This window comes from Giraffa tippelskirchi, chromosome X (assembly GCF_054371585.1).
Source record: "Giraffa tippelskirchi isolate mGirTip1 chromosome X, T2T-mGirTip1v1.2.pri, whole genome shotgun sequence".
NCBI classification, from domain to species: Eukaryota; Metazoa; Chordata; class Mammalia; order Artiodactyla; family Giraffidae; genus Giraffa; species Giraffa tippelskirchi.
The window spans coordinates 38,953,196-38,968,073 of NC_137289.1; positions in this window are offsets into that span (position 1 = coordinate 38,953,196).

The following is a 14,878-nucleotide window of genomic DNA, read 5'->3' on the forward strand; positions in this document are numbered from 1 at the left end:
GCACCAAGAGCTAATCCTTGGAGTGCCAGGGAATTCCCTAGAAAGATTTTTCATAAGATGTATAGCTAGAAAGCCAATAGAGGCAATAGAATGGACTAATTAAAGAAAACAACCATCTAAACGAAGAGAAGAAATGGACAACTGGTCACTGAAAGAACATATGTGATATAAAGAAAAGCATATCCAGATGGGAGATTTAAAACTGAACTGTGTACACACTAATTGTAACTTGCCTACACATGTCAACTAAAAGACCTACTTTGGGGGACTCCTCTGGTGGTCCAGTGGTTAAGGATCTGCTTTCCAATGCAGGTGACACAGGTGTGATCCCTGGTCTAGGAGCAAAGATCCCACATGTCTCGAGGCAACGAAGCCCTTGTGCTGCAACAAGAGAAGCCCATACACTGCAACTAGAGAGAAGCCTGCACGCAGCAGCGAAGGCCCATGAAGCCAGATAAATACTTAAAGACCTAGTTGGTCAGATCACATTATGTATGGTCAAAAATGATCTCACCCTAAAAAAGTTAATAATTTAAAATTAAATGGGTGGAAATACTTACACCTTCAAATTCCAAATCAAATCAAAGCTGGAGAGGCTGAATTAATCCCATTAAGCTATACTTCAGAATGAGGACTTTTACTGAAGATAAAGGACAGTGCATAATGATAGAGAATTCAGTTCATTGAGAAGACGTAACAATCATGAATGTGTAGGCTATTTTAAAAATATAGGAGCCAAAAGCTGATAGAATGGAAAGGAGAAACAGACAAATCCACAGTTGCAGCTGGAAACTTTAACTTTTCACTCCCAGTCGTTAATACAATAAGAGAGCAAAAAAATGAGAAAATATATAGAAGACTTGAATAATACTATGAACCAGCTTGACCTAATTGATATTTATAGAATGTGCTCAGTCACTCGTTTGTGTCCAACTCATTAAGACCCCACGGACTGTAGCCTGTTGCATGGTTAGTCGTATTGGACTCTTTGTGACCCTATGGATCGTGGCTTGTCAGGCTTCTCTGTCCGTGGAATTTTCCAGGGAAAAATACTGGCGTGGGTTGCCGTTTCTTACTCCAGGGGATCTTCCGGACCCAGAGACTGAACCTGCGTCTCTTGCCTCTCCTGCGTTGGCATGCAGATTCTTTACCACTGCACCACCTGGAAAGACCAACAGAACAACAGCAACCAAATACATATTCTTCTAAAGTGAATATGGAAGTTCATGAGATATGCGATTTTAAAAACGTCATGAGTTCAAAAGGACTGAAATCATACAAAGTATATTCCCTGACCACAGGAGAATTAAAGTAGAAATTAGCTGTGGAAAGATAGCTAGAAAATCACAAACTATTTATAAATTAAAACCACTTCAAATTAATGCCAAGATCAAAGGAGAAATAGGAAATACAACAGATCAAAATTTATGAGGTGACACCAAATCTTCAAAGAGGGAAATTTATAGCATTAAATCGTTGTATTAGAAAAGGAAAAAGGCCAATGATCGTTCAAAGACCAATAACCTTCTTACTGAAGAAGCTAGAAAAGTACAATAAAATTTAATCCACAACCAGCAAAAAAAAAAAAAAAAAGATTAACAAACATCTGAACAGAAATCAATTAAATAGAAACCCGAAAATCAGTAGTACCAGAAAACTCCATGAAACCAATTGTTGATACCTTGAATAGATTAACAAAATAATAAACTTTCAACCAGGTTGATTAAAAAAAGAGAGAGAAAAAGCAAGTAGTGACACTAATTACCAATTTCAGTAATGCCATAGGGGACATCAATACAGAGCTTTCAGATATTAAATGCACAATGAAGGAAGATTTTTAAAGTATTATTCAAAATCTGTTGCTTGTTTAGTCGTATTGGACTCTTTGTGACCCTATGGATTGTGGCTTGCCAGGCTCCTCTGTCCATGGGATTTTTCCAGGCAAGAATGCTAGCTGGAAAATTTCCAGGCTCTAGAGTTTACATGGGTGGCCATTTCCTCCTCCAGGAGATCTTCCTGGTGCAGGGATCAAACCCGCATATACTGCAACGGCAGGTGGATTCTTTACCACTGAGCCACCTGAGAAGCCCCGAAATTTGTTAAGAGTATATCTAATTGTGTTCTCGCTATACATACACACATTTGTGCGTACTATGTCGTTTCAGTCACAACCAGCTCTTTGAGACTCTGTGGACCATAGCCTGTCAGACTCCTTTGTCCAGGGATTCACCAGGCAGGAATACTGGAGTGGGTTGTCATGCCCTCCTCCAGGGGATCTTTGCAACCCAGGGATCGAACCCACATCTCTTGTCTCCTGCACTGGCAGGTGGGTTTTTTTTTTACCACTAGCCCCACCTGTGAAGCCCCCTACACACACACGTAAAACCTAACAAAAAAATAAAATAAAATAAAAGGAAACAAGACTGCATCCAGGAAATTAAAAGATGCTTCGTGCAGGAAGAAAAGCGCTGACCAATCTAGACAGCATATGAAAAAAGCAGAGACATTACTTTGCTGACAAACTTTCCTCTAGTCAAAGCTGTGGTTTTTCCAGTGCTCATGTATGGATGTGAGAGTTGGACAGTAAAGAGAGCTGAGCACTGAAGAAATGATGCTTTTGAACTGGAATATTGGAGAAGACTCTTGACAGTCTCTTGAGTTCAAGGACATGAAATCAGTCCATCATAAAAGAAATCAGTCCTGAATATTCATTTGAAGGACTGATGCTGGAGCTGAAGCTCCAATACGTTGGCCACCTGATGTGAAGAACTGACTCATTGGAAAAGACGTGAATGCTGGGAACGTTTGTTTGCAGGAGGCCAAGGTGATGACAGAGGATGAGTAGGTTGATGGCACCAACGAGTCGATGTACAGGAGTTTGAGCCAGCTCCGGGAGTTGTTGATAGACAGGGAAGCCAACAGAGAGTTTAGGCAACTTCCCTAAGATCAAAGACCTCAGACGTGGAAGCACAGAGAGGTCAGACAACTTGTTCAAGATCACACAGCTCTTAATGTTAAGACCAGAGAAGTCAGGCCGGGTGATGAGATCACATGGGTCAGAAGTGGAAGCACAGGGAGGTCAGCCAACTTGCCTAAGATCACACAGCTCATATGAAGAAGCACAGAGAGGTCAGGCAACGTGCCTAAAATCACAGAGCTTCAATGCGGAACAACAGTGAAGTCGGGCAACTTACCTAGGGTCACATAGCTCATAAGGACATAAGCACATAAGCACAGAGAGGTCTGACAACTTGACAAAGAACACAGCTCAGAAGTGGAAACACAGAGAGATCAGACAACTTACCTAAGTTCACACAGTTCAGAAGTGGAAGGAGAGAGGTTAGCAATCTTGCCTAACATCACACAGCTCACATGCAGAAGCACAGAGAGTTTTGGCAACTTATCTAAGCTCACACGGCTGAAATATGAAAGAACAGCACATACAGGCATCTTGCCTAGGATCATAGAGCTCAGAAGTGAAAGCAGAGAACGGTCAGGCAACCTGCCTAAGATCACACGGCTGAGATACGGAAGCACGGATAGGTTAGGCTACTTGCCTCCGATGGGATGGGTGCAATCTCAAAAATGAGAAAAAGATCTCTGTTCGTTTCCAAAGGAAACCATTCAATATCACAGTACTCCAAGTCTATGCCCCAACGATAATGCCGAAGAAGCTGACGTTGAATGGTTCTTTGGTGGGCTACAAGACCTTCTAGATCTAAAACCAAAAAAGATGTCCTGTTCATCATAGGGGACTGGAATGCAAAAGCACGAAGTCAAGAGATACCTGTCATAACAGGCAAGTTTGGCCTTGGAGTAAAAAGTGAAAAGCAGGGCAAAGGCTAACAGAGTTTTGCCAAGAGAACACACTGGTCATAGCAAACAACCTCTTCCAACAACACCAGAAACAACACTACACATGGACCTCACCAGATGGCCAATACCAAAATCAGATCGATTATGTTCCTTGCAGATGAAGATGGAGAAGCTGGATACAGTCAGCAAAAAGAAGACTGAGAGCTGACTCTGGCTCAGATCATCAACTCCTGATTGCCAAATTCAGACGTAAGCTGAAGAAAGTAGGGAAAACCATGAGATGGTTCAGGTATGACCTACATCAAATCCCTTAGGATTTTATAGTGGAAGTGACAGATAAATTCAAGGCATTAAATCTGATAGAGAGAGTGTCTGAAGGACTATGGACGGAGGTTCGTCATAGTGCACAGGAAGCCGTGATCAAAACCATCCCCAAGAGAAAGAAATGCAAAAAGGCAAAATGGTTGTCTGAGGAGGCCTTACCAATAACTGGGCAAATAATAGAAATGAAAGGCAAAGGAGAAAAGGAAAGATATAGCCATCTGAATGCAGACTTCCAAAGAAGAGCAAAGAGTTTAAGCCTCCTCAGTGATGAAGGAAAAGAAATAGAGGAAAAGAGTAGAATGGGAAAGACTAGAGATCTCTTGAAGAAAATTAGAGATACCAAGGGAATATTCCATGCAAAGATAGGCACAATAAAGTACATAAATGGAATGGACCTAAGAGAAGCAGAAGATATTAAGAAGAGGTGGCGAGAATACACAGATCTATACAGAAAAGATCTTAATGACACAGATAAGTCCAATGGTGTGATCACATCTCATACTACACACCTCTTTTCCCTGTTCTTGTGGATCTTAGCGTTTCACCCTATTTGGGTTCTGACTCCCCATACTAGGCTACTTTGTCTTCATGGATATCCTCTTCATCCCTACCATTTCATCTGGCCCACTATAGTACCACGTCCCCTATCATGGATGCCTGTCTTGATAGACCTCACCAAATTGCTTTATGAATAGTTGCTTTATACTTTGGGGTATAATCCCAAAGGATGACTTACTTAATTTATTCCGTTGCTCATCCTGTTCTAGTTTTGGCCATTGGAAGCTCATTCCTGTCTACTTTGACATAACCCCATTACTGTGGGGCTTTTTTTTTTTTTTTCACTTCCGTTTTGATACCATAAGATGCCCCAGACTCCTCTTCTATATTTCTTCTCTGAGCCCTATAATCAGCAATTTCTCCTAGAAGCCTGGTTCCTTTCCTTGGGGAAAGTATTGGGAACCAAAATGTGTGCTTATTTCTACATCGTTGTTTCTTTCAGGTATGGGGAGTATCATTCCTCTTAGACTCTTTCAGCTCACAGAACAAAGAAATGTATGTATGTATACTCATGTGCCATCTATTTAACAGTTTAATTCATGTACGCATGTGCAACCATATCAAGATTGTTAACCTGTATCACTACTAGAAAGAACACGATCAACTAGATTACAGTGCTTTTATCTTTTGCTTTCAGTCTTTCAAACTCTGTTCATTTCCAAAGTTACTTAAGTCAGGGAATCTGATTGAGGTTGTTTTAAATATTTGCAATATAATTGGATAGTTTAGACAGATTCTGTATTCCATTCTTGAGGTCAAAATTTGTTTAATATGCATACATTGATTCACTCTATGTGCTGTAAGATTCTGAGGGTTTTGGGAAATATGCAGTGTCATCTATTTACCATAACATCATACAGAATAGTTTCACTGCCCTAAAACATCCTCTCTGCCAGGAGAAGAAAATGGCATCCCACTCCAGTATTCTTGCCTGGGAAATCCCAGGGACAGAGGAGCCCGCTGGGCTACAGTCCATGGGGTCCCAAGGAGTCACTCACGACTTAGAACAGTGAAGGCCACACAAAACACCTCAGCGGCTCCTAGTTTGCGGTCTCTCCTTTACTATCTTTCTTTCCCACTTGGCCCTCTGTTCCACAGGGCCACGTGCCCATGGGTCTGCTCTGCTCACCCAGTGTCTGGATTTAACAAATGGAAAAATAAAAATGAAAGATAGACCCACCCTCCCAGTAGAGCACCAGGTTCAGAAAGAATACACTGGCAAGGAGATGGCATTCTGTCACCCCCCAACCCTTTTGCAACTACCCGCTGGAAATTTCACCATCTTCCTTTAAGCCCTACTACCAGTTGACCTCTGCAAGCCTCCTTATCCTCTGCCCTGAAGTCATCACAATGGCCTCATGGGTTCTGGATGGGGCAGGGCCTCTAAAACGTCACCAAGGGCCCAGCCCTGGCTGGACCTCAGTCTCCAGGTGCCAGGGCAGACCAGCGCACCAGGAGCCATTTCCTCTCGGCTCACCATGTGGTCTCTCAAATCGTTCCTGTGCTTTTCCATGGGTGTTACCTGTGTCTACGCCTTAAAGTTTACTTCTCTGAGAGAGAAAGCTGAAGAACCCCAGGGGAAGCTGCTCTGTGGAGGGCACTTTTTAATTCGGCAGAATCTACAAGAGCATGTCCGAGACTTGCTTGAGATCACGTTGCTTTGGCTTTTCTTCATTGTGCTGATGTACGTGACAGTGAAGTTGGCAGGAGAGAGTGGCGAGAGTAAAGTGCAGCCTCCTCCTGCAGCCCATTAGGACCGTTCATTTGGCTCTCTCAGAAGGAAAAAGGAAAAGTCTTCCTCTGAAGAAGACTACCTTTTCCATACCTTAACCCTGCTCGAGATGGACCTCGTGAAATTTGTGTCCAGTGTGTGGAATCTGAAATTCGCCACGTCAACTGGTGGTAACCACCCCCACCCCCCCACAATGTTGAGGTTCCTGCAGACCTATGAGCTCTGGGGCAACGAAGAATCCAATTGACTGGATTTGTGAGTCAAAGTAGGAGAGGCATTGTTAAACGTTGACATACATTATCCAAACTAATAAAACTATTCTGAAGCAAAACAAAAAAGTCTCTGATATTTTTCATTCACTCTATAGTTTTACCTTTTCCAGAATGTCATATAATAGGCAGCATGCAGTGTGTGATCTTTTCCAGGCTAGCTTATTTTACTTTATAACATTCATTCAGGTTTCATCCATTTCTTTTTGTGATTTGATAGCTCACTTTGTTTTATTCTTCAATAATATTTTCTTATGTTGATGTACTACAGTAGTTTATCAAGTCGTCTATTAAAGCACACTTTGGTTGCTTCCAATTTGTGTTTGTGTGTGTGTGTGTGTGAGAGAGAGAGACAGGGAGAGAGATAGCATGAATTAAGCTGTTATAAAATTCATGTGCATGTTTTTGTGTGGGCAGTGGCTATCAAATCGTTTGCTGAACTATCTAGGAGCACAATGGTTAGATCATGCGGTCTGACAATGTTTAGCTCTGTAAGAAATTGCTTCCAAATGGCATTCCCACTAACAACGAATGAGAGTTCCTGTTGTCCCTCATCTTTGCCGGCAAATGGTTTGTCAGATTTTTGTATCTGACCATTCCAATAAGTCTGTCGTTGTATCTCAGTGTTCTAGTTTCACCAGTCTACTCTAAAAAGTTATCTTATTTCCATATTTCCATTGTGTTTTATTACCATAAATTCTTCGGGTGTTTTTTCTTTAACCTGAGGTTTAATCTCACTCCTGACATCGCCTACATTTGGGGCCTCCCTGGTAGCTCAGACGGTAAAGCATCTGCCTGTAATGCGAGAGATCTGGGTTCGATCCCTGGGTTGGGAAGATCCCCTGGAGAAGGGAATGGCAGCCCACTCCAGTAGTCTTGCCTGGAAAATTCCATGGATGGAGGAGCCTGGTAGGTTACAGTCCATGGGATCACAAAGAGTCAGACACGACTGACCAACTTCACTGGTTTTCTGAGGTTTAAATAGATCTTCTGCTCAGCAAAACTTCTGCTTCTGTTTATGCCATCAGTGATTACTTTCCTTCATTAGTCCTCTAATAACTTTTTCATGAAGGACCCATAAGTTGAAATCATGCATATTAGAAAAAAATATTTTTAATCGAACAACACTGAGCACATTTTCTTTTCCTGAGTATTGCTTTGTCCACTATTCTTCAGCGTTTCCACACAAAACTTGAAGTTCAGGATGAACTTCTCCCCTTTTTCTTTGGTTTGTTTTGATTCTCTTCTATCCTTTCGAGATGTTAACCAAATCGGTATGCGTACCAGTTGCAGTTGCAGTTTTACATTTATCATGAAGTTTCACTACAAGCATATGTGTATTTTATATGAGTCTTCACTGTATTATGTGTGTTCTTCATAGTGTTTGAAAAACTATTGCTCATTATTCCAGTTTTTAACAGTCTGTGCCTCTTCTCCATTGAGATTCAAACGAACCCATTGATATAATCTTTGAAAGAGAGAACAGCCATAAAATATGTTGGTATAGTTATTGAAGAAAATAGACTTCAAAAAGAACAGTAACTAAACTGTTTGCTATTGAATAGCCGAATTAATTTTCTCTCAGTGTATTTTGTATTTATGAAAGTCCAAATGTTCTTGCATGTAGTCTATACAGAGAAGATAAATTAGAAAGCACCTCAATAGAACATAGATTTACAGAAAATCTAATGTTCAGTTTTAACTAGCTCAACTTAGAGCTTTGTTATAGTTCAGTTATCCACAGCCTTGGTTTCGTGTCAGCAAATAGAATGTGCTAGTTCTCTTTGGGGGGAAGATATTTTAATCAACCTTTTCATATGCTTTTGATTTTCAAGAGAAGAGAAATCTAAAGACACATGTTTTCATATGTCTGGTACTGTGCCTGATGAATATTTTTCTATTTAATATGTTATCATGAGTCAAATGTACGTTTTGCTTACTTTCCATACTGATTTAAAGTTGGATTGGCATTACTGACTCAATGGGCATATCTTTCAACAGGCTCCAGGAGATGGAGAAGGACAGGAAAGCCTGGCGTGCATGGGTCGCAAAAAATTAGACACGACTGAGTGACTGAAATGATCCTATTAAAGCACAGTCATTACAAAGGTTACAAAGTAACATGTATTCCTCAAAGAAGACCTGATGACAACATTTGTCACCGTTCTTTTGTCCTAAATTCACCTGGTAATTTGTTGTAGCCATCAGTGTTTGGAAGAATGATCAATTGCACATAATTTAATGACTGAATGTGGTTTGGGAGTGAGGTATTCTCTCAGATAGTTACCCTCTTCAGAAATAGGACTTTAGGTGCTACTGTTAATGAATACCAACGTACCCAGTATAGTTAGGCCAAGCAATATCAGAACATTGGAGCTTAAAGCAGAGAGAGTTTTATTGCAGGGCCATGAAAGGATGGCATATGGCTTTAAAAATCCTGAACTCCCCAAGGGTTTTCAGCCAAATACACTTCTGGGAGAGGTGAGGGAGGGGTGTGATTAACCGTTGCAAACGTATCCCTGTCAGATCCTCTGCTAGTGAAATAAGGTCACGGTGAGGTAACAGTGTTCATGTAAGCCTCTATCGAAACAAATATGATTCCCTATGCTGAAAGAAAAGCTTCCAAGCGTGACTTTCACACTCCAAGGTCCTGTTTAGGAGTGGGGGGGCGGGCCCTGGGCATGCTGGTTATCCTGACTGGGAGCATTCATCCAGCACCCAGTCTTGATCCTCCCACAGGAAGCCAGTCCCAGCTGAAGAGGCAGCTCTCAGTTCTCTGTGCCCTCCTCTTACCAAGGTCCCCATACTTTGCCCAGCCATCTTCAATGAGGGAGCCAGGTGTCCAGCATGCAGCTGACCCTCAGTCTCCTCAGCGGGCAGGGGCTGGGTTCGGTAGACTGACTCATGCAGAAGCCACAACCGTTCAGTCATGGAGGTGGGGATGGGAGCGCTTGGCTATTGCTCTGAACCTGGAGCCAGGCCAGTGAGTGGCTCTAGCAAGCGGCTCTGGGCCACTGCAAGACACAGCCTTTAGCCTGTCCCCAGGTGCCCTGGCTTGCTACCCGGCACGAGGCCAGAGGACCTGGAGGGCCCTGGGCAAAGCCTGCAATATATCTTTAACTAAACTCTTCTGAGAGGCTGACTCTGGTGGAGCTGGATTTCGAACTTCACTAATGGACATGAGCTAAGTGTGCAGCTCCATATTCCTCCTGCCCTCTTACAGCATCTTCTTTGGTGAGATTATTCAACGTATGACTAAAGTTGGTATCTTGGGCCATCATGGTCCATTTCCACTAGCCCTTGATAACCACATTCAACTCTCTGTTTCTATAACTCAGGTATTTTAACTAACAATATCATGTGATGATCAAGTTTTTGTCTTCCTCTAACTGAAATATTTTACTTAGCGGAATGCCCCTAAAGACATATACATTGCAAATGGGGGAACCATTTATTTATTCACTGCTGGAGGTCTAGTTGCATTGTAATATTTTTAAATCAATTTTTATTTGAGTATAGTTACTTTACATTGGTGTATTAGTTTCTCCTGCACATCAGTGTGAATCAATTATATGCTAACATAGATCCCTTCGTGTTGGATTGTCTTCCCATTTGTGTCTCCAGAGCACTGACTAGAGTTCCTTGTGCTTTTCTTTCTGATTTTGTTAGTAAGTTAAGTTGATTTCTTTATTTTAACTGGAGGATGATTACTATACAACATTGTGACGGTTTTTGCCATACATCAACCTTAGTGAGCCATAGGTACACATGTGTCCAACACATCCTTAAGCCCACCCCACATCCCTCCCCACATTATTCCTCTGGGTTCTTCCAGATCACTGGCTTTGGATGCCCCGCTTCATACATATGTACACCTGAAGGATGATTTTCCTGCATGAAATATGTACTTTTCTATGTTTCACAGATGAAAATATGGGTGCAGAGTTTTCTACATGAAATACGAAATCTGCATTTCCCTTTTGAAAATCTAGTTGTATATTTTTGGTCGTGATACATGGCTTATGGAATGTTACGCATCTGGATGTCTGTGCACACTTTTTCCTACATGAATATGGAATTGTGTATATCTTACATAGGAAAATTTGAGCATACATTTTCCTGTTTGAAATACGGAATTTTATATATTTTCTATATGAAAATCTCTATTAACATCTTCTGACATGAAGTATGTTGTCCATAGCTCAAATATGAAAGCACGATGCAAATTTTCACTCATGAAATAGAAACTTTGTACATTTCAAAAATGAAAATCGAGGTACAGATTATCTTACCTGAAATTTGGTATATTTTATACTTCACGCAAAGACATTTGGATGCAGGTTTCCTTGGTCTACATATGCAATACTCTATTATTTCACATACGAATATACGAGTGCTGTTAGATTTTCAGTTCAGTTCAGTCATTCAGTCGTGTCCCACTCTTTGGACATCAGGGATCAGTGAAAGGCGGCGTCCGGTCCTAGAGAGGAAACACGCTACGGAGCCATAACAGGCGGCGTCCCGTCCTGAAGAGGAAAGACTAGAGCAGTGACAGGCGGTGTCACATCCTAGAGAGGAAAGACATCTGGGATCAGTGAGAGGTGGCGTCACGTCCTAGAGAGGAAAGATGTCACGGATATGTGAGATGCGGCGTCACGTTTTAGAGAGGAATGACATCAGGGATCAGTGAGAAGCGGCACGACTTCCTAGAGAGGAAAGACGTCAGGAATCAGTGAGAGGCGGTGTCCGGTCCTAGGGAGGAAATACACTACGGAGCCATAAGAGGTGGCGACCCGGCCTGGAGAGGAAAGACTGGAGTCGTGAGAGGTGCTGTCACATCCTAGATAGGAAAGACGTCTGGGATCAGTGAGAGGTGGCGTCACGTCCTAGAGAGGACGATGTCAGGGATCAGTGAGAGGCGGCGTCCAGTCCTAGAGAGGAAAGACGTCTGGGATCAGTGAGAGGCAGCGTCCCGTCCTAGAGAGGACGACCTCAGGGATCAGTGAGAAGCGGCGTCATGTCCTAGAGAGGAATACGTCAGGGATGAGTAAGAGGCGGCCTCAGGTCCTAGAGAGCAATACGACAGCGATCAGTGAGAGGCGGCCCCACGTCCTAGAGAGGAAGACGTCAGGGACCAGTGAGAGGTGGCGTCAGGTCCTAGAGAGGACGACCTCAGGTATCAGTGAGAGGCGGCGTCAGGTCCTAGAGAGGAAAGATATCACGGAGCTGTGAGAGGCGGCGTCCGGTCCTAGAGAGGAAAGATATCACGGATATGTGAGAGGCGGTGTCACGTTTTAGAGAGGATCGACGTCAGGGATCATTGAAAGGTGGGCACGGGTACTAGAGAGGAAAAGCATCACGGAGCCGTGAGAGGCAGTGTCACATCCTAGAGAGGACGACGTCAGGGATCAGTGAGAGGAGGCGTCCGTTCCTAGAGAGGACGACCTCAGGGATCAGTGAGAGGCGGCGTCCAGTCCTAGAGAGGAAAGACGTCTGTGATCAGTTAGAGGCGGCGTCCTGTCCTAGAGAGGACAACGTCAGGGATCAGTGAGAGGCGGCGTCCAGTCCTAGAGAGGAGAGACGTCTGGGATCAGTGAGAGGCGGCGTCCGGTCCTAGAGAGGATGACGTCACGGATCAGTGAGAGGTGGCGTCCAGTCCTAGAGAGGAAAGACGTCTGGGATCAGTGAGAGGCGGCGTCCAGTCCTAGAGAGGAGAGACGTCTGGGATCAGTGAGAGGCGGCGTCCGGTCCTAGAGAGGATGACGTCACGGATCAGTGAGAGGCGGCGTGCAGTCCTAGAGAGGAAAGACGTCTGGGATCAGTGAGAGGCGGCGTCCAATCCTAGAGAGGACGACGTCAGGGATCAGTGAGAGGCAACGTCACTTCCTAGAGAGGAAGACCGGAGGGATAAATGAGAGGCAGCGTCACCGCCTAGAGAGGAAGACGTTAGGGATGACTGACAGGCTGCAACAGGTCCTAGAGACAAAAGATATCACGGAAAGTCGTCAAGGAGCCATGAGAGGCAGTGTCCGGTCCTAGAGAGGACGACCTCAGATCAGTAAGAGGCAACGACAGGTCCTAGAGAGGAAAGACGTCACGGATCAGTGAGAGGCGGCGACAGGTCCTACAGAGGAAAGACATCTGGGATCAGTGAGAGGCGGCGTCCGCTCCTAGAGAGGATGACGTCACGGATCAGTGAGAGTCGGCGTCCAGTCCTAGAGAGGAAAGACGTCTGGGATCAGTGAGAGGCGGCGTCTGGTCCTAGAGAGGAAAGACGTCTGGCATCAGTGAGAAGCGGCATCATGTCCTAGAGAGGAATACGTCAGGGATGAGTAAGAGGCGGCGTCAGGTCCTAGAGAGGAAGACGTGAGGGACCAGTGAGAGGCGGTATCATGTCCTAGAGAGGAAAGATATCATGGAGCTCTGAGAGGCGGAGTCCGGTCCTAGAGAGGACGACCTCTGGGATCAGTGAGAGGCGGCGTCAGGTCCTAGAGAGGACAACGTCAGGGATCAGTGAGAGGCGGCGTCCATTCCTAGAGAGGAAAGACGGCTGGGATCAGTGAGAGGCGGCGTCCAGTCCTAGAGTGGAATGACGTCTGTGATCAGTGAGAGGCGGCGTCCTGTCCTAGAGAGGACAACGTCAGGGATCAGTGAGAGGCGGCGTCCAGTCCTAGAGAGGAGAGACGTCTGGGATCAGTGAGAGGCGGCGTCCGGTCCTAGAGAGGATGACGTCCCGGATCAGTGAGAGGTGGCGTCCAGTCCTAGAGAGGAAAGACGTCTGGGATCAGTGAGAGGGGGCGTCCGCTCCTAGAGAGGAAAGACGTGTGGGATCAGTGAGAGGCGGCGTCCAGTCCTAGAGAGGATGACGTCACGGATCAGTGAGAGGCGGCGTCCAGTCCTAGAGAGGAAAGACGTCTGGGATCAGTGAGAGGCGGCGTCTGGTCCTAGAGAGGAAAGACGTCTGGGATCAGTGAGAGGCGGCGTCCAGTCCTAGAGAGGACGACGTCAGGGATCAGAGAGAGGCAACGTCACTTCCTAGAGAGGAAGACCGGAGGGATAAGTGAGAGGCAGCGTCACCGCCTAGAGAGGAAGACGTTAGGGATGACTGACAGGCTGCAACAGGTCCTAGAGACAAAAGATATCACGGAAAGTCGTCAAGGAGCCATGAGAGGCAGTGTCCGGTCCTAGAGAGGACGACCTCAGATCAGTAAGAGGCAGCGACAGGTCCTAGAGAGGAAAGACGTCACGGATCAGTGAGAGGCGGCGACAGGTCCTAGAGAGGAAAGACGTCTGGGATCAGTGAGAGGCGGCGTCCGCTCCTAGAGAGGATGACGTCACCGATCAGTGAGAGGCGGCGTCCAGTCCTAGAGAGGAAAGACGTCTGGGATCAGTGAGAGGCGGCGTCTGGTCCTAGAGAGGAAAGACGTCTGGCATCAGTGAGAAGCGGCATCATGTCCTAGAGAGGAATACGTCAGGGATGAGTAAGAGGCGGCGTCAGGTCCTAGAGAGGAAGACGTGAGGGACCAGTGAGAGGCGGCATCATGTCCTAGAGAGGAAAGATATCATGGAGCTCTGAGAGGCGGAGTCCGGTCCTAGAGAGGACGACCTCTGGGATCAGTGAGAGGCGGCGTCCGGTCCTAGAGAGGATGACGTCACGGATCAGTGAGAGGCGGCGTCCAGTCCTAGAGAGGAAAGACGTCTGGGATCAGTGAGAGGCGGCGTCCAGTCCTAGAGAGGACGACGTCAGGGATCAGTGAGAGGCAACGTCACTTCCTAGAGAGGAAGACCGGAGGGATAAGTGAGAGGCAGCGTCACCGCCTAGAGAGGAAGACGTTAGGGATGACTGACAGGCTGCAACAGGTCCTAGAGACAAAAGATATCACGGAAAGTCGTCAAGGAGCCATGAGAGGCTGTGTCCAGTCCTAGAGAGGACGACCTCAGAGCAGTAAGAGGCAGCGACAGGTCCTAGAGAGGAAAGACGTCACGGATCAGTGAGAGGCGGCGACAGGTCCTAGAGAGGAAAGACGTCTGGGATCAGTGAGAGGCGGCGTCCGGTCCTAGAGAGGATGACGTCACGGATCAGTGAGAGGCGGCGTCCAGTCCTAGAGAGGAAAGACGTCTGGGATCAGTGAGAGGCGGCGTCTGGTCCTAGAGAGGAAAGACGTCTGGCATCAGTGAG